Source organism: Rhipicephalus microplus, chromosome 1 (assembly GCF_043290135.1).
Source record: "Rhipicephalus microplus isolate Deutch F79 chromosome 1, USDA_Rmic, whole genome shotgun sequence".
NCBI classification, from domain to species: domain Eukaryota; kingdom Metazoa; phylum Arthropoda; class Arachnida; order Ixodida; family Ixodidae; genus Rhipicephalus; species Rhipicephalus microplus.
The window spans coordinates 187756509-187780928 of NC_134700.1; the positions used below are offsets into that span (position 1 = coordinate 187756509).

The following is a 24420-nucleotide window of genomic DNA, read 5'->3' on the forward strand; positions in this document are numbered from 1 at the left end:
CAAAACATATTTAGTAGTTATGAATGGATTGTGGGTGCCATGTGTCAGGAATTCAATGTGAAATAACAAGAAGTTACACATGTTCACTTTTTGTTCTCTTTGGAAGACTGAAGCACTTCCTGAGCTCATACAACAAGCGAGAAAACTTGAGAGGGTGGCAGAAAAAAATATCTGTTGCTTTATTTGTTGCGAACTTACCCTATATGCAAAAACACATAAAATTACTTACACTTAAATAAACAAAACAAAACATAAAAATTCCTTCAGCGAGGTTGCTTGTTCGCCGGCCTACATTTTCGTGGCGTTTCCTCCGCCGGAATCGGAATCGATATTGCATTAAGGCGAGCTCCAACCTCGCGGCTGTGCGTACAGCTCACAACTAGTGACTCAAGGCACGAAGTACATGGTGAGAAGCCTCCAGCTCTGGGAGTTAAATTCTTTCTTTTCTTTCCAGCATTGCTCGACACTACGCCACATCTTCTCAGCAAGGTAAAAACTTATATCCTCTCTCCGCGCCTTCTCTTACTTGCTTTCTTCCCCATACCATGAATAGCAAGATCATTAGTCACTTCCCAACTTACCACTCACTGCCTGTTAAAATTCCGGTTATAAAATATTAGTGATATGCTCCGTGAAGTGAACTAGAGCTAGCATTATTAATAATCGATTGGCTCTAAAGACTTGATGGGCTAGTATTATAATCACGGCAGACATATTGAGCTTGCAGTAGATAATGTTAGGCAAAATAACATAATAAATAATACCACCACGTTTTGCTATTTCCAAGGTGAAAATAAAATGGCATACATCAACTCAGCAATGCACATACAGAAGTAAACCTACAGGTGGAGTTAATTCATGAATAGTTGTTTCATGATGTTAAAAATAAGTCAGGGGTATAGAAAAGCATTGTTAAAATAACGTTGCTGAAGTTCAACCTACAGATACAACGGTTGCACGATATGTTACAGCTTTCAGCATATTCTCTCGCTCCGGAGTCTTTTTTTTCTTGTAGGGTGAACCTACAATGAAAAATTCTCACTTGCTCATGCATGTCAGACCAGTACGTTCTTTAGAAAGGAGCATTTGAAAGACCTCTTCTGGCTGGCAAGACCTCATGGTTAAAATGGAGTAACCACCATGCTATATAGTGATTGAAAAGAGAAGACCTTTTCTTACACTGTAAAAATGAAAAATCTGACGTTTCTGGTCCCACACTCCCTTCCACCAGGATTGATTAATATGTGGGGTTTAACGTCGATCCCATAAAGCACCATATGATTATGAGAGACGTCGTAAAGAAGGGTTCCGGAAATTTTGACCATCTCAGGTTTTCTTAACGTGCAACGAAATCTGAGCACACTGGCCTACCGTATTGCCCTTCCATCAGGAATGACGGTGGGCGCCAGAAAGCAGCGTTTATAAAAACCACAGGTTTTTATTATATTCAACATCAGTTCCGGTGTCACTGTGTTTTGTGTGATAGCCCGAAGCTCTATCTCTTCTGTCATAACTATAGGGCAGAAGTAACGTGTTGTCTTTTAAAAGATTACAAGAAAACCTTGACAATGGCGTTGATATGGCACTTAAAATCGGTTTTTTATGTGTGACACGCGAATGGCGACCCTTTCTTATCGATTCTATCCTTTTGTGGACGCTGTCTTGAACAATGCAGTAGAAAAATTGGCTTACTGGCAATAATAGCCAGTTGGCTCTTCCCTAGCAAGCTCGGCGAGCCGCAGAGTCCCAGAGTAGGACTAAAGACTCCGCCTTCGTCCTCAAAGAACCTTATATTTACAAAACTTTTCACCATTATTGCGACTAGAAACGTTTGAAATCAAGGCGTTCTTACCTTCTATGCAAGCTATCTTTTATATCCGTTCCATCTCGCCTAGCATTACGTAGAATACTACGAGAATCAATTAAAAATTACTTATTGGCTTACTAAACAATGCGTATGAAGAGAAGCTTTTAATAACCTATGAAAACATGATTAGCTGAGAACAGAGAAGTGATCTCTCGAGTGAATGAGTACGAACATAAGCAACATTTCCGACAATAATTAGTCTCCACTAGGTAATTCATTCCCCGCGCTCTTTCCCGTCAAAATCCTCGTACATATGACCACCCCTGTCTCATTTCCTATAGCATATTTTTCTCTTAATGCGTAGTACGCATTTCGTAAACTCAGCGAGAGCAAATCGAAGCTCATGGGAATGTCGTTGCTCAAGAATACCTGCTGTGACTCACGGTCGCAACGCACACGTTCTTTTCAAGCATCACCAAAAAGAAACAAATTCTCATTCAACCATTTCATTCCCGCCTAAAGCCTGCAAACATCTCACCGTAATGGCCGATCAGGGAACACTCCCCACGCGTGGAGTGGTATTCACAGCGGCCAGACAAAGAAAATTGCTTCCAGGGGAACTGGTTTTATCATGGGTACAAAGAGAGACACAATCCATCCAGGCGCCCTGGATGGATTGTGTCTGCTGCACTCCAATGACTCAACATGGTTGCTATCTTCGGTGACGTCACCTCACGTGGGAGAATCGCCGGCTATAAGAGCGTCAACGGAACGGGACTTCACCAGTGGGCTTGGCAGCAGCATTCCTGGCATGATGCTCAACCCTTTTCGCTTCGTGCTGCAGGTTTGTAATTATTCATGCGTTCAGTGTTTTCGTAGTGATGACCCATTTCTGGTGCTGCTGCCCTGCCCACTTCGTTTAAGGGGTGTAATTTCTGCTGTTTGTTCTGTGCCGCTAGATCTGTTGAGATGCGGGGATGTAGAGGCAAACCCAGGTCCTACAGAGCAGATGTTGTCAGAACTGTTAAATGGTCAGGCACAAATTACTGCCTCGCTTGACGCCATAAAGTGCTCTCAACTTGGAATCGAGAAAAAAATTCTGATTTAACCCAGCGCATAGAAGGGGTTGAAGCACAGTTATCTGCTTTAGCTACTCTGACAAGTAAAGTACAAGGTATCGAGATTGCTATGTCACAACGAGATGAACAGATTTGTATGCTTGTATCGAAAGTTGACGATCTCGAAAACAGATCCCGCAGAAATAACTTAATTATATATGGAATAGAAGAACCTGCTAGAGAATCTAACGAGGAACTACTGAATGAAGTAACAGAATGTTTTCAGAAAAACCTTGAGGTAACGACATCCGCCATTGAACGATGCCATAGGCTTGGCCGTAAGGTTGGAAATAAGCCACGTCCAGTAATCATAAAATTTCTAGATTATCGGGAAAAGACTTCTGTATTAACGAACGCATTTAAGCTAAAGGGAACTACGATGTCTATTTCTGAGGACTTCTCTAACAGGGTACGGGAAGTACGAAGAAATTTGTGGAAGAGCGCGGCTGAAGAAAAGAGAAATGGCGCAAAGGTTAAGCTAATATACGACAAATTGAGCATTGATGGCACCCTGTATGGCTGGAATGAAACCGAAAAATCGCGCTTTAAACTTCAAAAGAAGAAGGGAAACTGACGTCGGGATCCTGTATCTGAGCCATTAAGAATCCTAAATGTAAATTGCCGAAGTGTGGTAAACAAAGCAACTGAATTAGAATAATTGCTTCTTACTCATGATCCAGACTTAATAACACTTACAGAAACATGGTTGCATAGTACAATATTTGATAGTGAAATAATTCCACCTGGTTATAGTATGCTAAGAAAAGATCGCGAAAGTAAGGGAGGAGGCGTTGCAGTTGTATTTAAGAAATGTCTCAAAGTAATTAGGATGCCAGATATTCCACAAGTGGAAGGCTTATTCTGCAAAATGTACCACAATAATATTCAATATATTGTAGCTTCCATATACAGACCCCCGACCTCGTCCATTGAAGTCATCAATGAATTAAAAAAATATCTGTGCACTCATGCAAAGTCAGGAGCTCGGATAATTTTATCGTGAGATTTCAACCTACCAGATATAGATTGGACCTCTCTTTCAACTACTAAGCATAACGATATCATAGGGGAAGCAATGCTCGACGTTGCTTTTACTTTTGATTTGTTACAAGTTGTTCACGATTTCACTAGGGTGCAGGGAAGTTCGAAGTCAGTACTAGATCTCTTTTTTGTTAGTGGATGTATTATGTCTTCGGCCACCTGTGAAGTGGTTCCTGGTATTTCTGACCACAGTGCTGTACTATTGACCCTGGCAAATGGCTTTATGACACGGAAACAAAAAACGTCATGTTTTCGAAATTTTTTGCGAGCTGAGGATACATCAATTATAGATCTCCTCTCCCTCAACTTCGACTCGTTTTTAAACAGTACTGCTGATGTGCAAGGCCACTGGGACTCATTTAAAGATTTGGTGAATGAATGTATTGATCGCTTCGTTCAATGTGTTGTTAAAAAGAAGAAAGAAAGGAACCCCTGGATTTCTCGGGACACGTTGCATCTCAAAAGGAAGCTAAAACGATTAAAAAAGCGTCGTAGTCTTGAGAATATCGCTGGTATAAACGAAGAGATTTCAGAAATTGCAACTAAACTAAAACACCAAATCCATATTGACAGACAGCTGTATTATGGTGAATCATTACCAAACTTCATTAAAACGTGTCCATAGAGATTTTGGCGGAGCATTAAGCCTACATCTACTGAATGTAATGTTTTTGTAATTGATGGCGTGGATGTGCATGATAGCAAGGTTATTTCGAATGCCTTTAATCAACAATTTAAATCGGTTTTCACCATTGACAATAATGTTCTTCCCTCATTCGATGCAGATTATCCACCTATACCTGACGTTGTTATCAGTGAGCATGGCATTCTAAATATGCTACTTAAACTCAATGTTAAAAAGACACCCGGACCGGATAGCATTCCAAACGCATTTTTAAAGCGTTATGCCGGGTGGATCGCCAAATATCTGTATGTTTTATTTTCAAAATCGCTACACGAAGGTCGAGTACCAGATGATTGGAGGGCCGCCAGAGTCAAGCCTCTTTATAAGTCGGGTAAAAAGCAACTTATCTCAAATTATCGTCCTATTTCATTAACGTCAACTACCTGTAAACTTATAGAACACATAATACATACGCATATCTCTGAGTTTCTTAGTAAGCATAATATCTTAACAAAACACCAGCACGGATTCAGAAAAGGCTATTCAACCTGTACGCAACTTGTCGAGACAATTCACGATTTCGCAACTTCAATTAACAATGGGACACAAACTGACGCCATTTTTATGGACTTTTCAAAAGCGTTTGACAAAGTCTCACACAAGAAATTACTTTTTAAATTAGAGAAAACACTTAAAAATCCGCGCCTAATAAAATGGATAGCAGACTACCTTATAAACCGTAAACAATTTGTTGTTTTTAACGAATGCTGTTCAGAAGAGGCAACCGTTGACTCTGGCGTCCCACAGGGTACGGTTCTTGGACCCCTTTTGTTTTTAATTTTTATCAATGATATTGTGAATGAAGTTCCTGTAAAAATCAAGTTGTATGCAGATGACTGTGTCATATATTCTGAAATATCCAATGTAACCGATCAAATCATTCTGAATAGTGCCTTTTATAACATTGTGAAGTGGTGTGATTTATGGCAGATGTCAATTAACTTCGACAAAACAGTATTTATGCGAATAACTCACAAGAAAAAACCCTTACTATTTAATTATTCCACCGCAAGTTTCACCCTTTCTGAGGTAACTAACATTAAGTATCTTGGCATTTGGATTACCAATGACCTTAGCTGGACAAAACATATTGACTCCGTAGTTACAAACGCTAACCGAAAACTATTCTTCCTTCGAAGAGTTCTAAAACATTCTAATTCCACGGTGCGTACTCTAGCGTACAGGACTATCATTCGCCCAGTGTTAGAATATGGAGTGATTGTTTGGGACCCCTTCACTAAAGCTAACATAACTAAATTGGAAAACGTACAGAAGAAGGCAGTCCGCTTTATATTTAATAGCTTTGGACGCACCTCTATAACTTAACTCCTACATCGTGCCAATGAGCCTTCAGTTACCGAAAGAAATCGTTAAATACGACTACAATTTCTTTACCAAATAATTAAAGGGCATTATAAGCTTGATGTTTCCAACATCATTTCCTTTTCTTCTGGGTACGCCACCCGCCAAAGGCATCAACTTACAATAACCCCTTTCCGGTCCCGAAATAACTGCTTCAAATATTCCTTTTTTCCTCGTACAGTAACTCAGTGGAATGGATTAACTAATAACCAAGTGATGGAGCCGTCCTTGGAGTTGTTTGCAGCAAATTTGACCTGATTGTTTACATCATGCTGTTCTATTTTTTTGTTTGTTTGTTTGGTTTATGCAATCTTGAGTGCCCACATTGTGAAAATTATATCTGTAACCACCCTGCTAAAATCTCTGTAATAGGGATTGCAGTATGAATAAATAAATAAAATAAATAAATAGGTACAGGAAAATAGGTACAAAGAGAGGCACACACCCCAGGATATACTAATGGCCCCGGAACGAAGGAAAATCGCTTTCATGAGATGGCAAGAGCCACGTTCTTTCGAAGCACGACCTTGCGTGTTAGTTCCCTAAGCCACGGTAAGCTCTGGCATATCCAGAAGCGAATATGGTTGCGGTGATCTCCATGAAGTAAGGTGACACGCCCGTGGATACACGATCCTCATTTTCGCTCTTGCGATGCGTGACTGAGAAGACACGCCTTCTTTTACACACCTTTAGTATATTCTGCGTGCGCCCGAAGACGCCAGCTAAGAGCAAGCGCAGTAGTTTAAAGATAAGAAGGGCAAAAAATATGCGAAGGTAGCTTGCTACTACACTTCGCAGTATGGAGATGCTGTGAACGTGCAAAATTAAGGGATCAGTCAAGGGGCTTGTCTGCGTACCCGTCGATCCATCAACACGCCTCAGAGTCAGAGTGCTTGGGTTTTACGAAGGCACTTCAGTTTTCCTGTCGAAACGCGCCACTTTTCAAAGAGAGCAGGACCGGTGGTTTTTGAGAGAGTGTGTCAAACTGCATCTTACTCTGTTTTAGATGCGAAGCCTTCTATGCAGGGGACTCTATACCTCGGCCCGAAAAGTTTTCTAAAATTATCTAAAAGAGACTCTGGCGCCGCGGTTGTTCAGCGACCAATGGGAATAGAGGGAAGTACATGTGTTTGCCTAGTCTTTGTGCTTGCGAGTTTCGAACGCACTTATGGCTTCGTTTATTGGAGTGTGTTGGTTTTGTTATGAATAAAGGAAGCGACCATTGGGAAGTTCTTGACACGATTTGAAATGATCGGCTTTAAAAGTTAGGGTGTTGAAGTGCAATTGCTGAACGTTTGCCGACTGTCGTTTCATGGCAAAGCAGCTCCAAGTCCCGTGAATCGAAACAGAGCCGTAAGTACGAAGAATAAGAAAATGCGCGTAGTCTTCATATTGCACAAGTTTGCCGAAGTGCCATGTTTTGCAGCTCCCATAGACACTAACGCTGAGTGTGTTTATCAATGTATATATCATAGTCATCTCCCGGCACCTCGAGTAGCCTGTCAAGGGAAAACCTAGGCTCTCCAGCCCTCCATTGAAATAATTCACACTCTCCCTTCCCTCTAGAGTATTTAGAGGAGGCTCTATGTCTTGTCCCCCAGTCCTGCGGAGTCTACGACCCTCCCCTGCGCACGCGCCCTTTCTCTCTCTCTCTCTCTCTACTCTCCTATGATCTCTCGCATCGCAACGCCGACGCAAGTAGTGTCTGCTATAGCCAGTTTTTGATTAAAACAACTGACTGCTCGCACTGCAAAACATTCACAGGCCGTTGCGTATTATAGGCACTGGATCTTGACGTCCGAGGTAGTGGCGGTGCGAGATTTCTCCTGTGCGTTGTTGAACAACAAAAAACGCAGCGTGTGCATTAACTAAAAGCGGACGGTGGGTCTGCATTCTATCGGCGTCTTCTGTCTCTCATTGCCCATTAGCTGCAGCGATTGACATGTGCCATTAGGAAACACTGGTTCATCACTGCGTGCTTTGTGCCTGCCTATGGGTTTCTCTACTGCGCAACGCCTGAATGAGCGCGAGCGTGAACGCCAATGCCACGACCAGTGTCAATGTTAGCGCCAGCACAAGCACTAAATAAAGTACACCGTCTCCCGCTCAAGCGAGCCATCTCCCCGCGGCTTCCCATTCACACATGGTTCGCTTCAGCGGAATATTGTGTAATTTATTAAAGACGATAGTCTTTCTTGGGGACCTTCGATGCAAAATTTTGGTCTATCTGTCTGTCTGTCTGTCTGTCTGTCTGTCTGTCTGTCTGTCTGTCTGTCTGTCTGTCTGTCTGTCTGTCTGTCTGTCTGTACATTGGTCTGTTTGTCCACTCTATACGGCATCGGGTACTTGAAACGGCTGACCCCATCCGCAGGGCCCACCAATGTTACTCAAGATTGAGCGCTCATGCTTGCACAATTGTCAATTAAAAAGCAACAGATGTCATTGCCTGGGGCACCATAACAACACGTGTATATTCTGCATGTGCGTCTTTCACTAGAAAAGGCATGCATAAGTAATTTTAAGGACCGTAGCGCTTATCACGCTGCGCTGACCATGCAACGCTTGCACGGAACGGGGAGTGTTTCCAGCGCTTTGCAAAGACGAGACGGTGGTGGCACCTACCCATCGCCTTACGTTCTACACGTTATCACCTCTGAGATGGGCGCGCACACTCGTCTCAGAGCCACGCGCTTTGTTTTTTAAGAAAACTGCCAGATGGTGCTCATGTCACACGTGTGACGTGACTTGATGCGCTAGGTCGCCTCCGCTGCACGCTCGAGGCACTCTAACGCAGCGCCTCCAGAATACCCCTCACCGATTTTCTTGCGCAGAAGATCAAATAAATGTCTTGTTCACTCGCTTTACACGCAAGACTATCGTCTTTCAACGCCTTGCAGAAACATGTAGATACGGAGCCAATTTTTTTTTTATTGTTCGATCTTTCACTTACCGATTTTCATTTTTTTCTCGTATGGTACTTCCTGAAGTCCCAAAATAAACTCAGGAAAGGAAAAAACATACAGATGACAGTGCCAGTTTTTTTTTTGTGCCAATGTGTCTTCTCTTAATTTCAATTTGTTGCTCTGCCCATACGAGGCAGTCCTGCCGTTTGGATTTCTGATTGCTACATGATCACAGCAATAGACTGCACTCTTTCTATGTCTGTTGTATATTTAAGACAGGTTTTCAGAAAGTAAACTATTCTTTCATGGTTGTATCTGGGTAGCGAAGTTTTGTACATTTACTTGATTTTCCCAACATCCAATGTTATCTTTTTCTGCCCATGAAAGTTATACAAGCTTTCACTCTTTTTTATCTGTTGTCATACTTAAAGTCCCTATTTTTTTCACAAGACGGAAATGGTGGCATCCAGCGTTGTCGATGTTAGTGCTGCGAAATTTCAGTCTGGGACGATGGCGTCATGCCATCGGATGTGCCAAGGATGTGCCAAGCTCAGACGCCATGAGTAACATCACGTGAGATGCAGATTTCATCGCAATCATTGGTGGGATAGGGGATGGCGTTCTTTAATAACCACTTACTATTACAACACTTAGGTGTCGAAGCCAGTACAGAGTATCGAAGGTCATGCAGAGGGAGTGCATTGTTTCACACTATTTCAGTGCTGCAAGTTTAGTGCGACGGCGAGACGATAAAGATTACATGCAAGTGAGCGTGTTACTGTGAGATGACATAAAAGGTGCCCATAACAATAACGTTCAACGGATATTAGGCGCATTATCTTATCAATTAGACTCGATCTCATTCTGTTCCAGCGCACAGAACGCGGTAGCTGAAATGTATTCTCTTCGGAGATGCATACTGTCGGAAGGCTAGGTTTCAGTTTATTGAATGGTGTGTACTATAATTTTCTACTCGCAATAATTGTCGGAGCCCGAATTTGGCCCATCCAGAAGTGGGTACAAATTCTTCGAAGAACGACCTTAAAGCTCTCTGCTTATGTTCAACCATCCAACTGTCATGCCTGAGTTAGTACTTTGGGGAATCCTTGATGTACACAATTGTCTAGTTCCTTTTTCGGAACGAAAAAAAAATGAAATAGGTCTTGAAGAAGCATTGCGCAGTGCTAGTTACTCAAGTACAACGAATATCTAACAAAAACGAGTGAGTGAGTCTGCCAAGTTTTCTGTTCGTCAGTGCTCACCGTCGTTGGGCAGCAGTATTCGCTAATGGCTTTTTTCTGTCTTTCAGATCCAAAACCCCTTCTCTAGGTAGAGTAGCAAGTCAGCGATTTCCACACGCCAGAATAATTTTCTGTTTTTCGATAAAAAATTCTTTCTCACTTTTTCATGCGCAGCATGAGTAGATGTATAATTGTTTACTAGCGGTTCTAGCGTGAGACATGTTCTTGAATTTGAGCCCAGCTGTATACAATAAAAACTTCTGTATGGTAGCCTTTTTACTCACCATATTTTAAGGAGACACGATAGGATGAAGTTGTAATACAAAGATTTGCTCCAATGTAACGTGCTGAATTCGCAGTAAAATTCACGTGTATTGCAATAAAAAATTAAATTGGCGGTCTACATGACAGCCACTACGAAGTGATGTGTAAATTTAGTAAACCCGAGCACCAAAGACCATCATTGGAAAATAAGTGCTGTCCTCGTTCGAAATTTGTTGCGTGTTAAGAGCTGGCCAGAGCCCTGCTCTGGGCAGCACAAGCGAAATTCGCGATTTCGATTAGCAAGTTTCGATTGACCAGCCTCTTCTTGCTATTGATATGGCCAGCCTGGAGGTCAGCTGAAGTTTTGCTTAGTAAGAACTGTAGCTTAAGAACGTTTTGTGAATACGCACCCAACAAGTACCGCACAAGCACTGAACATAACAGAAAACACACTAATGACCCCTGATAAGATTACACAGCTAATGTCAGAAAGATTTAAACTTTCAATGTCAGTGCTCATGAAATACCGTTTGTAGTAGCTCACAGTCGATAACTAGCATAGGCTCTAAGTCATGAAAAACAAGTATTTTTTCGGTCCGTAAGTACATACAATGTTTGCAGTAGGAATTGTCAAAAGGGGAAGTTCATTAATTACAGTCACTATAAAAATGAGAGGTGTTCCTCGGTGATTTACCTTCACAGAAAGCATTTACGAAAGGGACCCACGAAAGAAAGAAAAGAAACACCCCGTGCGGCGTTGGAGGCGCACACAAGTGCACTCATGTGTTTCTGATGATGTCATTGATGACAAAACAAAACATGGCTTCTACTTTGATTCCAACTCTTGTGGTCTTCGCTGGCTTCCATAACATCACAAATAGACATACGGAAGTCTCACTCAAGTCATATTTCTCCCACATGCTGCATTCGTGTAAATCAGTGATTCTGAAGCAATACACCTTAAGCCCCACTAAACTGGGAACACAGACGTAAGAAATATGTTGTGGATAAGCGAATAGTGAAATGACAATGACGAAATAGCATGCTATGGAGTTTGCAGTAAAAGGCAGGCAAAGTGATGCATTCGAGAGGCAATGGCTGCATTTCTGCGACCATAAAAGGTTGCGTTGGAAGAGGAGGGGCAAATACATTTTATATATGCTTACAAAAAGAGTTCCTCCAATGTCTGCTGAGCAAGAGAAAATAGAAGTGACCAATCTACCAACTGGAGTTGTCTTGTCCTCCACGCTCTTCCTTACTTTGTCCTAGCCCACCACCATTTTTTTCTATTATAGTTTTTTTCGCTGGCGGAAGCCTTAACCCGTTTCGTCGTTTTAGACACCACATCTCTTTCACCCTCACGTTCTCTTCTACAGATAATTCTTTTTTTATTTTTTGCCCCTTTTTACTGCAAGATCAATTTCCTCCCTTCTCGATCAAGATTCAATTCACTTTGGTTCGCAACATGGAGGTAGTGACTTGGCGCTCGGGGTTGCGCTGTATCGCTTTGGATTTCCAAAAGGGGTTCATTTGTGGAAGCTTTTTCTGAATACTCCAGATTGCATTAGGGGCCCTTCATAACTCTAGCAGTTTTTTCGTCGGCAACCCTGGTGCCTTCTTTCCGACTCCCTTCTTTCATTCTCGGTATTTGTCTACGCTCCAAGCATTGTGTGTGTGCTAGCGCGATAATCCAATTTCAGACGCCAAGTTCTTAAGGTAGAACAGCCGGTGGCAAAGAGAGAGGAGGAGGAGCGGTGAGCAGAAAATGAAAGGGGATGCAGAGCAGGGTGCGATAACTGCACACATCGCGTGCCCCTATTTCAATATATAGGCTCTCGGGCATTTTACACGGAGCGCTCATCATGCGCGAATCATTGAAGCACACACAAGAAAATAGCTGGAAAGTGCTCCAGCCATTACTGATTCGCACAATCACTCAAGGTTTCATTTTTTTAATCTTGCCTGCAATAAAGGCTGCGGCGTTGGTGTTTAGGCAGCCCTAAAAAGGAGCATTAGAATCGAGTCATGCGTGTTTTTTGCTCACTCTGATATATTAAGAGTCTACATGCCACCAGTTATTAGTGGATTAGGCATGCTGCCGTCGCAAACTGCTTTCAGAGCTTGCGATGGTGACGAAGACGTGAGGTTATTATGAGTGCATCAAATCAAAGAAAAAACAAATTGAAGCAACACTCGTAAGATGCAACGAAGTTGTGGAACCATAAAGGAGAGCATTCTTGGAAAATCGGGATTACCGCGTAAGAGAGATATTTCATCAGTTCACGGATCAAGCTGATAGGTCACCTTCATAACGCAATACAAGCACATTTTTGCCTTAATTTCATTAGAGTATTGAGGTGTGGTGTGTTAAAATGGCAACCTAGGGCTTGTCCACTCTGCATTCTAAACACAACTTGATGCTGAACATGCCTTTAACCTTAATGCGTGTTTTTCAGCTGTAAGTGTCCTAAATATTCGTCGCCGCACCTTTTCAAGCCCCTGGCTTAGCCTGTGTGTTAGCAATGGTTTAACGATGATCTCGTTAGTGAGGTGTTCAAATAACCAAGCATGATATGTTGTGCGGTTTGTAAATAAGCGTTGCTCATACAGCCGTAAAGATGCAGGAATCGTCAAAGTCACTATGTCCCTCAATGAAAAAGCAATTTTCATGTTCCTTCTGTGTATTATCTACTCAGCGAAGTTTTCTATGAGTCTCACTTTGGAGTAAACACTTTGAGGTACTTTTAACTAACATGCAAAAAAGGACAAACGCATTCACTGCTAATACGAAACTAAAAGTTGTGTGCTATCAACTACAATCCAACAAAACTGGTCCTAGAATTATGTGTGGACGATAATAACCAAACTGCCGCCGTCATGTCTGCACTTTATCATCGATACTACCAGAATGAGTCATCAGATTTCAAGTCCGAGAAAATCTCGAGCAAAGCAAGCTTCGCCTTCTTGCGGAAAAAAGCTTAGATTTCAAAGAGGACGATGATATTCGAGGAAATGGAGACTTCTTTGAATAAACCGCAAAAATGTGTCTAGAAGGGCAATCAAGCAAAAGTGAAAATTTCGATAACTGCAAATAACCTCTTACAGGATATGTGATGCTTTCTTCAATAAGAGAACACAGGTGGTCATCAATATTTTACTGTCGACAACCAACACGAGTTTTCTACCACCATTATCTTCTAGGTACTTTAGGTGTGATATTTTTGCGGCATCGCTGGTTTTTTTTTCCCTTTTGTAATACTACGTGAAACAAATGCCACATAAAACAAAAAAGCACTTACATTCGCCCCTGCAAGACTTTCATACCTAATCAACAAACCATAAAACAACGGTGACTTCGAAAAAGCTGCCTCCACCATTATTTCTCACGCTACGAAAACTGTGTATCTCGTTTCAATGCATTGCGTACGGCTTCCGAATCGGGGCATAATAAGTGACTTTCTCGCCTTTGCTGAATGCAGCTTGCAATATTGGGTGAACGGAAGTCCATCCACGAAAGAAAAGTGACATGGTGGTACTGCTTGTTCGTGGAGCCGTTTTGTAGGAGTGGAGCCAACACAAACACAAGTCTTTCAACTGACATGTGCGCAGGAGTCGGAAGGGCTGCTTCAGACTGATCTTTCGCGATAGGGCTCCATTCCGCATGCTTATTTTTAAGGATGACCACTCCCCCATGCTCCCCTATATTCAGCGAAGGATGTCTCGAAGTTATGAGCTGACAGATTGCGAAGGAAATTGTAGTTCGCCCTTGTCCCTACGGTTCATGTCCTTCCGCCTTTCCAATATGTTCTGAGCATTTAATGATTTTTTTTTATGACTGGAAACCTAGTTCACGGGAGTGCACGCCAGTAATTTATTTGCTATGGCGCACGCAAGTCGGACATCATGCAATTCAGAATCAGCCTATAACTGCAAAGAATTGTGTTCAAGACGACCTCTGACACTGAGTTGCATTTACCATAAAACAATTTCGACGAGCAGTTCATGCTGCAGTTGGCCCCAGCTTTCCATGTTGTTATCACTGCGTATCCTTTCCTTATTACTATCAATGCGCGTCCTTGCAGTCGCCGTATCGGTTTCGAAGAACACTGGGGTAGACAGAAGCCGTTCCAGTGTTACGTAAACTGAGTTGACAGTTCGTCTGCTACGCCTGCACTTGTAGTGCAACGTCGTCATCATTGTCGTTGTCGTTATGGTCATCCAAGGACAACAATTTTTCGCAGGCCCGTGTCGCTGCCTTGTTAGACGTAGCGAAACACTGCAAATTTGACCCGCTTGACAGCAGTTCCTCGGAACGTGATAGCAACAGGGAAAGCTGGGGCCAACTGCAGCATGAACTGCTCGTCGGAATCGTTTTATGGTAAATGCAACTCAGTGTCAGATGCCGTCTTGAACACAATCTTTAGCAGTGATAGGCTGATTCTGAATTGCATGATGTCCAACTTGCCTGTGCGATAACAGGCGTCATAACATGAGATACTATCATTATGCCAGAGTACCACTCAAGCAGTACGAACATTTTATAGAGACTTCTTGGGATGCAAACCTTCTTAAAGGGAACACAGTACAGAGTAAATGATCCGGAGAGCGTATGCATGTAGATGGTCCGGCGCGTACTCAGATTCCAGCGGGATTTTTGTGGCAGCTGTGGACTTGAGATGCAGTGCGCAAATGTTAGTTATCCCTATGTAACATCCAATCTGTGCGCACACTGGCCCACAGAAAAGTTGAAATCATTTTGCCGGTGAAAGTCAGCCACGGGAAATTCACGTATGCATGGTTGCGCCGAACTGTGACCGCAATGGGAAATAGTGAACAACGCCGTGTAACCCCGGCGTATTCTTACTGACCGTGAAGTGAGTTCCGCAATAATTAGAGAGGTCGTGCATAACATCGGTGAAGGAGTACGACGAGCGGACGGCGTAAGATAGTACAGTCAGCACACGCGAAGTTGCAGGCACGGGTAAAGAAATCGCAGATAGCACACGCGCAAGATGCGTGGCAGCAACCAGTCAACGCAAACTTTAGTTTGTTTACGCGAACACCGAGTTGACGTCGGCATTGCATGCTGGTCCGCATCACACTCAGTGGCGAGGCATGCACTTCGAGTTTCATTTTAAATAATTTATCCTAAATAAGTTGTAAGGTATATTTGCCCTTTGGTATTTCTTAGATGTTGTGTATGTTTCTTCTAATATTTACTTCACTCATTATGTCGCCCATGCAATTTTGAATCAGTGCTTTTTTAGAAAAATTCTGAGTCTGTTTCTCGCGGAACCCAAAACTCGATATCGCTGCACCCGTTTTCTTTTCTGCTTGTTTTTAAATAATGTCACTACTTCAGTTGGCACCTGTTCTTGAGGCTCCTTTCGTTATTCTGCTAACCAAGGCACTGCTCGAAATTTTTAAAAAGAACTGCAACTGACTAGCTCTGTTCTCTACCTTTATACTGAAAAAAAAAAAGCGGTGAATTGGTGTATATAGCTAAGCGTAGTTTCCAAACCTCTCCCGAGCTTTGCTTGTCCTAAATTTCTTTCGCTATTTTGTGTACTTAATTACAGAATCATTTCAAACATCGGAGGAGTGAATGGATGCGCCACTCTCGCAATATACTGCCGCAATATAGAGTTCTACTCTAAACAAGCGAATAAAAAGAAAACGACTCAGATTTCTGCAAAGCCACTGAACCGCAAACTCGAAATAGTTTTCAAAGCGCACTGCGTTATTATTCTTGTTATTACTTTGTCTATTTTTTTCTGTGATATAATTCTTGCCGTGTATCTCCAGACATTGAATGTAAGAAAGCTAACTCGCACCGAAACAATTTCTAGCGTCGCTTCATCTCTTCTGCCCTCCTACCACCTCCCGCAGGCTTCTCATTCTGAAGAACAGACGCTGGCGCAAAGTTTTCAAGTGATTTTTAAGGAGTTCTGCTGCAGACATGCTCCATACGTACATTTAATTATTAGGTAAATCGGGTGTGCTATTATGGAATTAAATGGTTACGTCCCCCAGGGCAGATATTTTGCAACCACACAGAGCACGCTGAACACATTGTAATACAGTTTCTAAATTTTAGACTTATAAGTTATCTGGAAGGTATTAAACAAGCATTTGCGAAAACAATTATTGAGCGTTTTAAGAATGGAGCAAACCATTGTCATTTTTTTTCTGCAGAAGTTTCTTTCCACGGAAAAAAATAGATGGAAGAAAAGTCGAACTAGTTAACTCTAATTCTAGGCACTATTAAGTAAACAATTCATCAGTAGCTACAGCCAGTGTTGTATTGCCATAGGTGGGAGGAGGAGGGACACAATAGGCCGGTGCTGCTTCACCCGAAATCGCCTATGCCATGGCACTGAAATCTAAAAATGGCCATTTCAAGGAGTATCCCCCCTTCGAAATCTAGTGGTGCTCCTTTCCTCCCGAAAAAACATCTTCCCCCGTCCTGGCTGCTCTTATAGAGAGGTAATACAAGGAGCTCCACCCCCTCGCTTGCGCTCGCTCGAACAGCTGAGCTGGACGAATAATTGGGTCTGTTGAACAAAAGACTCTCCCTATAGTCGGTTGGTATAATCTACCTTTTGCCTGCTGAAATTTCTGCTGGTCGACCACTTTTCCATTCCCCAATAGTCTACTCCAAAGCCTGGCTCACTTGTACCGAAAGTGGTGTGAAATCTAGTGTGACCATTATCTTAAGCCGCAACTGGTTGAGCCTCGAACTCACCTTTACGAGAAGAACCTTGTAATGCCTGATTACTTTTCTTGCTTTCCACTGCTAGCTTATAATGCTGTTTCTGTCTGTCCCTGAAAGAGAGGTTCTAATGAACAAGTACAAGGCCTGGTTCTTATGCTGCACATACCATTTTTGGCAGCTGGATTACGAATAGAAGCAACACACATGAACGTAAATCAACTCAAGCAAACAATAACAGTGCCTCTATGAGTGATTTCTTCATTTTTATTTAGGGACCATGTGCTCCAGAATAGAACTACTAGCTACTTCAGCAGCTAGCCTGTTATTTCCAGCCTGTTCTAATTGATGACCCCGTCTCATCGGTCTAGTGATTATGGCCCTCGACTACTAACCCGAAGGTCACGTTATGTAATCCAGGCTGTGGCAGCTGAAACTTCGATGAAAGCAAAAATGTTTGAGGACCGGGTATTTATATTTAGGTGCACGGTAACAAACCGCAGGTGGTCAAAATTTCGGAGCCGTCCACTACAACGTCTCTCATATTTTTATTGTAGTTTCGGGACGTCAAACATCAAATAAAAACATATTATAATAATGTGCTAAAGTGGGATAAAATCGTGCACCATACAGTTGTATCGAATATAGCCACCAACTCCTCGAAATTTTAAATTTATCTCAAATTTAAAGTTCTGGCGCTATAGCTGGTAAAACATATATTGAAATACGTATTCATTTGTTTATAAATGTATTGTAGTTAAGCATTCCTACTATTTAAGTTGACTCCGGAGTGGATTTCGCCAGAATACTCTTATCAGTTTGAAACTTGCTAAGGAATGTGCGCAAATCACTTCGCTTGTGTATGGCGTTACTCGTGGCTTGAAATCGCGCCACTCTAAATTGCCCTCAGCCCAAGTTCAAGGAATCAAAATATCTGGCCTATTCGCGTGGAATAGTTCCAATCGTATTAGTCGTGTGAGCCTTTCCAGATATTTGCGCCAAGGATTGGCTTAATCAGCTGTAAGTAGGCTGGTTGCGGTTGTCCTGGAAGGAGAAGAATCAAGAAATAATAGTAATTCGCAGCAAATGTACGAAGAAATCAGCTTTAAGTGTTTGCTAATGAATCCAACAAGAAATTACCAGAGTGTGCACATTGTAAACAAAAACCAGATAACTAAGCTTTGAGTACTTTTGACGCGAATTCCAAATAAGAAATACCTGACAAATGAAAAAAAAATACACCTTACATACATCAAGATCGTTTTAGAATAATCCAGAGGAAGAGAAATTATGTCTTACTAACAGTGCAAAGAAAAAAAGGATTAAACTTGACTCATTAGAGCTATCAAATTTAGAAAAGTATAGGAAAATGATTTGTATTCTCCAGAGAATTTAACATTGTCTGAGGCTGTCGTATTCATAGAAAGGTACACAACCGCTGATGACCTTGCGCATTACTTGAAGAGCAGTGAAAACGAGAAGTTTAGAGCAGCTAATGGTTCAAAAAGGGGATCGAAAAAAAGGGGGGGGGCCGCGTCAGCATCATTACGTTGAGACTGCACTAATGGCAGTTAAGCTAGTGCCAAAAAAAGGTGCTCCGATGATGTTCTAGAAGTGGTGACAGATCATTGATGCATGTTCTCGATCGGTTATTTTATGCCGCTTTTAAATACAGTAGTGCAGTTAGAGACAAAGCGGTGCGTACCTATGTAGAGGAAGCAAGCAGGCTCTTGCTGCACCACTCTCCCAACTGTATCTGAGAATTACACCACGTTGATTGTCAGGAGCAGAGGTCGGCAACCTGCAGCCCACGAACAACTATCATGCAGCTCCCCGTTTGACGTCAAACGCCCTCTTCTTCCCGTATCACTTCCTACCTGGAGGCCGAGATAGCAGTTTTGTCCTAAAATGAGATGTTTGCTTGTCAACTGTGATTAAAACATTATATATACGCTGAAAATAGCTATGAATTCAAATCCAGTGTTGTACATTATTGTAAATTGGTCAAACTTCTGTACGTGTGCAATGCTTCCGCACCCTCCCCATCAATTTGCCGTGTGTCCCGTGATTCTGTTGGCTCCGTGCAATCTGACCTTATGTCTAAAAATATTTCTAAACCGCGGTCTGCAGCGCGGTAGTAGGAGAACAGGCTATGCATTGTAGCGTGGTTCTTTTACTGTTGTGTTAACTAGTTCATTGTCAAGCTCGATTTATTACGTTGTACAACGCCACATGCACCACGGAGCAGGAAACAAATACGTTGTTGGATTATACAGCTAATCTACTTTCTCATTTGTTCTTTCTCTGGGTCCTTATGGGTTGTGATTCAGCCTCATAATATAAAAGGGGAGGAAGAAGAAGTAATTCTTAAGATTCGAAATGAAAATAAAAATTAACCCTTCAACTGTCTGCACCTAAGTGGGACACCTGAGAAGTGGTTCGCTGAGGAAGGGGGTGGGGACGTAATAGAATAGACTGGAAACAGGAATGAAGGAGAGAGCGAGAGAAGGTAGAAAAAAAAGGGATTCACAGATCATATGTAAAAATCACACGTTGTGAATTTTTTAATTCGCTGACAAAGTCCTCTGCCGTCAACAATGTCCGGCAGCGCAGAAAGAGCACGCTTGACGTGCTCGCGGTGGCTGTTAGGAAGTAGAAGGTGCTGAGATGTTGCGCGAGGCAGGCCGAGAGCTTTGTACACTGCAAGTATCCTTCTTCTGTTCGTCTTACCAGCTGGACAAAAGAGCAACAGGCAGTCCAGAGTCTCCAGGTCGCCGCATTTCATGCAGTATGGACTGCAATGCCTGGAGTGTCGATGTTTTCGCATTAGGTGAATGAATGATTCACCGAGTAATATTTATTTATTAAATTATTTATTTATTTTTATTTATTTAAAATACAGCAGCAATCGCTATTACAAGCTAAGAAATACTTCCTTCATATCTTTCTCTGCATGCCACCATTGGACATTTTGTCTCGCTGCGATGCCAACATCAATCACGGTGCCTTTTCCCTGAAATGATGCCCTCGCCGGACGCAATAACACTGGCGAAAAAAATTACGGCATATTCACGGGGTGAATGATGATGAATGGGCGAAGCTCCGGAGGGATTCATCGGTAAACTGTGAATCTTCCGTGTAATTCGCCCAGTCGATCATCATGTAAAGACGTGAGAAACGCTGTGTGTGTATATACACAAATCAACTTTTATCTGTTCTTAGACGATGGATGGCTTGCGATGTCCCTTGCCTCGCGCGCTCGCACATCGGGATTCTGTCTGCGAGCGCGCGCTGCTGCCGCCTTGCGCTCTCTCCGCTGTGCAGCCTTATCCATCCGGCGACTCCGAGCGCGCGCCAACAGCGAACGGATTTTATTACAACGCTCCCCCTAGCGTACGTCGCCGCACTAAATCGAACGATTGCCTTCAACCAATGACACGCGCCGTATGTGACATCATTCCTATTTTATAAGATCTCGCGTCTTTCATCAACTACAAGTACCGCTTTCTAGTTTATAACATCTTGCATCTTTTCATCATCAGCTACAAGTACCACCATCTAGTAAACACTACAAGAACTAAACGAGAGGTGGCTACATACAGGAGACGGTACCGCCATCTAGTGAACACTGCAAGAACTAAACTAGAGATGGCTACATACAGGGGACGGTACCGCCATCTAGTGAACACTGCAAGAACTAAACTAGAGGTGGCTACATACAGGCTACAGGGGACGCACAGCCCACGCCCTAAGGAGCTTCGCCCCTAAAAAAAACGCATTAACGTGGTCGGACCAAGGGAGGGTGGACAGCATTCGTGCCACCGCGCTGCTCACCCACACGCCTCTCGCGGCACAACCGCCAACACACGCCAACCCTCAGCTATACAAACCGCCCAGCGCTTCCGGCAATGCAAGAGAAGCTTACGAACGAGCCGCGAATCGCTAGCGGGCAATTACGACACCCGTCCGACAGGCGTTACAGCCGGAGCCCTTGTTTGACGGGTCGTATATTTTACGTGACTAGAATCGGCCCACCCGCCAGCTCGCGCTTGCTGTCTACGGGGCGTGAGAGAGCAGGCTCTCTGCTGGATTATATTAACGCGTGCTGTGGTCGCACTCTACGAGGCGATGGCTGTGACGCTGCTCCCACCACAGCCACTGGTAGGAACAGGAAAGGATTCAGAAGAGAAAGAAAGGTGTCGAGAATAAATAGAGTATCAGAAAGTACAGTTAATGGTATTCTCAGAGCAAGCAAATGGTGTGCCAGCGCATGAGCGAACGGGTGTGCTGTAATGGAAGAAAATTGTGTCCCAACTGGTCATGGCTTCTCGTGCTGTTGACTCACCAGTTCACGCTTGAGGGGGAAGTTATTTCGTTCCAAAGCACGTAAGGAATTCACCTGTAAGTAAACACAAAAAACGACAACACAGGTTAGTGCACCGATTAGGTAAACCGTCTGGAACTAAAACACGGCATTCATGTTTGTAGTTTTCATTTATCAAAAAGCATGCAGTGAATCTGTAAATCTGATAGAACTCGACAAGTTCTGTTCGATGACGCGAGAAAACAAAACAATGCGACTTCTTGGCATTTTAATAAACAACCGAATGTGGAAACGGTCTAGCTAATGGGTAAATTCAGGATTCTAAAAGGCTCATACTTCGATTTAACAACACAATTATATTAAAATGACATGGAAGTTTCGCCATCAATACAAGTGGCATCCCAAAGTAACGCTCACGAGAAATGCGATGAGCTTGAGCAGTCACGGCAGTCACACCTGAACTGAAGGATGTAGATTTATGTGTGGCTACTCGTAATAATAAGGAGTTGTAATACGCATGTATGAACCTAGATGTGGCTAAGAAGACGGTTTGTGCTCGAATTAGCTCTGGTGGACTTCTCAAGAAGACTTTATCATCGTGCTTGTGCATTCTAGTTGTTACTGTGGCCCTCTGGCATTGTTTTCACCACCATTTATTATTACTTAGCCTAGCCGTTGCTCTCAATCATAGAAAAAAAGCGAATTGCGTACGTTTATACTTCATTATTTGAGGTCATCAAGCACACGGCCTGAATGTACCTCTGCTACCATGTAACGTTCTTAACAAGAATCACCGTAACATGAAATTAAACATTGAATTATCAGTGAAAACTTGTTGCACGCTCATTTCCTTATTGTTCATAAATGTGTTAAGAATAGAAGAAATATACAAAGTAAAGTCGCATACATGCGCACAGTCAAAGAGTACAAGCTCTTCAAACTACTTTTCGAATCAAGAATCTGAGGTGAAGCTTGAAAATGTCAAGTGCACGCAGTTTGACTATGTTACTGCTTGTGGTATCAGTTCGAGTAAAGAGGGTGATCACTTTCACCTGTACTAATTTCTTCGAATTTAAATTTGGCAAATCGCAAGAACGTGATGGAACCAACCTGGCTTAACCTTTCAGGTCCTATAATTTTTATTTTTGTCAGACACATTCTTAGTACGTATTTTACTGAGTTTTAGGGTCTCAGCAGGCGACAAACAAAAAAAACTTTGTCACAGTGTAAGCATTTATGAATTTATAGTCATGACATCAAATTAGATCACGATGGCCTTATAGTCCTAAAATGACAAAAAATGACAAATGCATTGCCACTATGCCCTAGAGTGCACAAAACTTGAACAAACTTAGTATTTGAATGTGTTGAAGCTCTTGAAACAACTTCAGGACTTCAATCCAAAAGTACCGCCTTCACGCGTCTCCTTGGCCGCGTCATCATCATCAATGACCTCGGTACAAATTCTTCTTTACGGCTCCATGCTCCACAAAAACTAAACAACGGTGGTGTCGATCGCAGTGAGGACAGCAAAAGAAATTTTTTTCCAAGAATGAGCGAGTTTGATTATGTTTTCAAGGTGCAGAAAAAATTTTGTGTGGTGTCGTCAATTGATCACACCAGGGCTGAAAGTGTTAATGATGTCATACGTAAATGCATGATAAGAGCTTCCGAGCACTCCGGCACGGATACACTATGTACCTGCATGCACAAATTTAGACACTGCGTTCAATAATCTTCCCCCTACTACACTTGCAGTCAACGTTGTAGTTCGGGGGATTTCTGCTATCGCAAAATTTTTACGAGGTGCCTAGCCTCGTCCTCTCAATCCATCTTAATTTGGTACCTATTTAGGTGCTTCTTTCCTTATTATTGAAATCGGTTAGCTTTTCTGCATTCAATTAAGATTGGCAACTGCTATAATTGGCGATTGAGGTTTCCGGGAAATCAATATTTCCTGTCTTTTTTTTTGTCGCCGCAGTTCACCCATTACTCAATAATCTCGTGTGTAGCAAGAAAGAAGTCTTAAGAGCAGAAAATACTGAATGCTGATAGGCGCACTATACAACAGCTAGAAATGCTTAAGATGACCACAGAACAACCAGTCACGAGCCACCAACGTACCTCGAAAAAATACGGCAAACCCTGCCATTCGAAATGAACGAGACAAAAAAAAGAACTTAATGTCTCACAGTAAAAATGGAAATCATGAAGGTAAACAAAAAATATAGGCGTGAATGTATATGTGCCGATCGTGGTCACAACGCCAAACATTACGCATTGGCACAGAATATCACACATGCTTTGAGCGAAAGCAGCTTCCTGGTGCCTCTTTGGTGCCAGCCTGACGACGCGTTCGAAGCCACATAGGAAGGTAACGCATTCGAGTGCATACGAGGCATTTTGGATCCAATGCATGGGTCATGAGATAAAGGAGAGTTTGGAGCAGCGCTTAGGTGAGGGGTAGAGAGGCATGCCATCACTGTCGCGGTGGTAAGCTGCGTCCTATTCAGAGAAACCTCGCGAGAGTGAGGCTAGAAATTTCATCCGGTCCTTCCGGCCAATCCACCCTAGCTACAGTAGAGCCTCTATCAGCTTCCTATCTTCGTTTCCTTGTCTCATCTATATAACTTTTTCTAACACTCTCTTCTGGATTTTCCTACGTTGTATTTATGTCGTCTTGGTCGAGGAGATATCACTTGACATTTTTTTTCGTAGTCGTCTTAGATTTCCCAGTGAACCCTGTAGCATGAACAGCGAAAGAAATGCAATGCATTTGTCTCGGAAACACACAGGCGTGAAAAATGCACGTGGAATCTCAAAAAGAAGCTCAAACGTATACACGATGAATAGGCTAGATACCTTACACGGAACGCATTACTAAATGAATTGTTTGCGTGTAGTTACAACTAAAGCTATGACACAGTATTTTTTATAGCAATCCTAGAGGTGCCTTTCCGAGA

At 42.6% G+C, this 24420-nt stretch overlaps 1 long non-coding RNA gene across 1 annotated transcript in view; it reads right to left on the reverse strand.

The window, feature by feature from the left end:
* Positions 1–24420, reverse strand: part of LOC142769050 (uncharacterized) — an 82080-nt gene that overhangs the window by 12165 nt on the left and 45495 nt on the right. The window contains exons 2-3 of the long non-coding RNA XR_012885625.1: positions 21479–21532; positions 17167–17246 (exon numbers count right to left, since the gene is read on the reverse strand). This is a non-coding gene — a long non-coding RNA (uncharacterized LOC142769050). The remainder of the gene's footprint in view (positions 1–17166; positions 17247–21478; positions 21533–24420) is intronic.